At 32.7% G+C, this 2,739-nt stretch overlaps 1 pseudogene; it reads right to left on the bottom strand.

Annotated features, from left to right (window-relative positions):
• Positions 1-1,572: 1,572 nt before the first annotated feature.
• Positions 1,573-2,161, bottom strand: LOC102866248 (annotated as a pseudogene).
• Between the last annotated feature and the right edge of the window lie 578 nt (positions 2,162-2,739).

Genomic DNA, 2,739 nt, shown 5'->3' with positions numbered 1-2,739 from the left:
GCTATGGAGGGCAATTTCTATAGAAAAAATATCTAAAGTTAACAAACTTATAAAGATATAACTGAGAATAATTGATAAATATAGAAATGCAAAAATAAAACAAAAATAGTCTTTTTGTAATTTTAGAATGTCCAAAATTGCAAGCTTGATGTTGCCAAGGGTTAGTGAGGGTGTGAACATACATGTCTTCCCACCAGGAGTGGGACTAGCACAGCCATTTGGAAGAACAATCTGTCATCATTTAGTCAAATTATGCACATAGCACGGTAATTCCAATTTTAGCCATATACCCTAAAGAAATCATCACAAAAGTCCCCAAAGGATCGTGTTCAAGAATATTCATTGCCACATTATTTGTTTCCAATGAGTTATCTTTAAGTTAACTGTCCATATCTGGTAGAGAGTTTGGTTTAATTTGATGGATCTACACCAGAGAGTACTATTTCAGCAGTCAGAAGCACTGCGTAAAATAGGTACATAGCAACATGTGTGGGTATTGAAAACATTCGCTTAGCAAAGCATGAAATAATGTCAAATATTTCAGACACTATCATTAGGAACATTTAAAATACATGCTTTTAGATTTAAACAAATACATCTCTTTAAAGGATTTTTAAAACACAATAGTTTATTATGAGGTTGAGTAAGGGAATGAGAATGTAGTATAAAAAGAAAAGAAGTAAAAATAAATGATACTTGCATCTCAACTAAGATCAATTGTATCAGAATTTTTAGAGTAATTTTATTATTATCACACTCTTTTTCCCAGCTAGATATACATATATTTTATTATAAAAATCAAAGCAAAATAAAAATTAATTCATTTACAACTTACTCATTTTCCACAAGGTAACAACTAACCTTTATAGACTTAAAAAAAAAGTGTCTGGGCATCAATTAATAGTAAATCCTAAGAAAAATACGTAATCTTATCCTAAGGAGTCTGATGGCCCTTGGTGGATTTAAAATAGTATTTTATCACTTCTTGATATTTCCTTCCTTTTTTAAAATGAAAAATATTCTCTTTATTGATTTTCTTTAATCTTTTTCTATACAGTTTGAATCATATGAAACCAAAATATTTCAGTTAAGAGAGCCCAGAAAGGATACAGTCTTTCGAAAAAAAAAAAAAAATAAAACAATGTTAATCATGGAATAGATAGTTATCTGCTTGCCCAGGTAGAGAATTTTTATATGTGGTTGGGTTTCAGATTAGTTGATTTCAATTGAAACTCATGTCTAGTTTCCTACAGAAATATCCTTGTCCCTAGGCTGCATTAAGAGTAACATTTGAGTTTACTTTTTTAATTTGGAGAAAATATATCTGCATTCATTGTTTCTTTTTATTAATGTTAGAGCTTTAACAAATTCATATGAAGGTAACAGGTTTCCTGTAATTATAATTTCACATAACTATATGCATCCTATGCTCCTTTGACTTTGTGAAAAAGCTAATTTCAAATATGGATTAAGTTATTTTGGAATGTCAAGTAAAGAAGGCCAGGGGACTATTTTTTTGTTAATTAAAACAAACATCAAACCAAACAAACATGGCTATTGTCCTATTTGGCCTTAAAATTTCAGGAAAGACACTTCATATGGCTTAGCATTTGCATGTTTCAGGGTCGGGGTATATGAATAGACTCTGGAATCCACTGTAAGATATTCTTCAGCTACCAAAGAATCAAATCTCTTTAGCAGGTTAGGTAAGGGAATTAGTTCTACAAATTCTCCATCCCTAGGCTTTGGTTTGGGTTTTACATTTTCCACATCATCTCTATTAATTGCTACTGTCACGACATGTTCTGTACAATTTGACAAACCTGGATCCATACGTATAGCTGGTGAGCATTCAGCAGCATCACCTTTGTAACCAGTTTCTTTTTCAAGCTCCTGAAGCTTCTGGACCTGCAGGGAATTCCATACAATAGCCACCCACTGGTGGAAGGAACTATTTCTACAGAACAGTAAGTTCATAATGAAGACATCTTTGCAGCTCTGGAATAACTGCCACCCCATCAGCAGACTGTCTTCTTGTTGTACATTCCACAGTTACCCAAGTTCTTGTTTTATCAGTAAGATCCATGTAAGTTGTTTTTTCAAGTTTGACCCAATTTCCTTCTGAAATAACAGACTGTTTGGCTGTTTGAGAAGAGTCCATTGCTTCTTAGTTTTCCATTTTCATACTGATTAGTTGTTGTTGTCTTCAGGTAAGAAATTCAGGCTTCTCTACCACCTTGCTCCTCTGATTTATCAATTTCCTTTTTTCTTTTGCCCTCTTCCTCTTTTCCTTTATCTCTTTCTCTCTTATCCTCTTCGTTTCTCTCTTATTTCCTCTTAAAACCTAGAATGTAATTGTAATGCACAGTTAAGGCTACTACTTTATGACATTATTATCAGAATTTTAAAAATAAAGTGATTTTTTTATCCCTTGAGACTTTTTACTCAGATTCCATTCTCAAGTGAGAGTACCTTTATTTACAGGTGATATCTCCACTCCTGAGTTTGTGAGATTAGACTGCCATTTCACCTAAAGAAAAGGATCTGGTCAGTCCAAAACCCAGGTAGGCACCACATATGGACTGCATCCTAAAAGTCATTTGAACAAGAAGTCTCTAGGATATTAAAGATTAATTACTCTATTGATGATCTCTATACATTCAGAATTTTATTTATTTCACCTATAAAATTGTCATCTTTGAAGCTGCCTGTGTTCTTGTCAAAGTTAATAGAAATGAG

Source organism: Elephantulus edwardii, unplaced genomic scaffold (assembly GCF_000299155.1).
Source record: "Elephantulus edwardii isolate Elephantulus edwardi_28Jun2011 unplaced genomic scaffold, EleEdw1.0 scaffold00147, whole genome shotgun sequence".
In the NCBI taxonomy this organism is placed as follows: Eukaryota; Metazoa; Chordata; class Mammalia; order Macroscelidea; family Macroscelididae; genus Elephantulus; species Elephantulus edwardii.
Note: the sequence above shows the minus strand (reverse complement) of the source record. Positions and strands in the feature narration are given on the sequence as shown.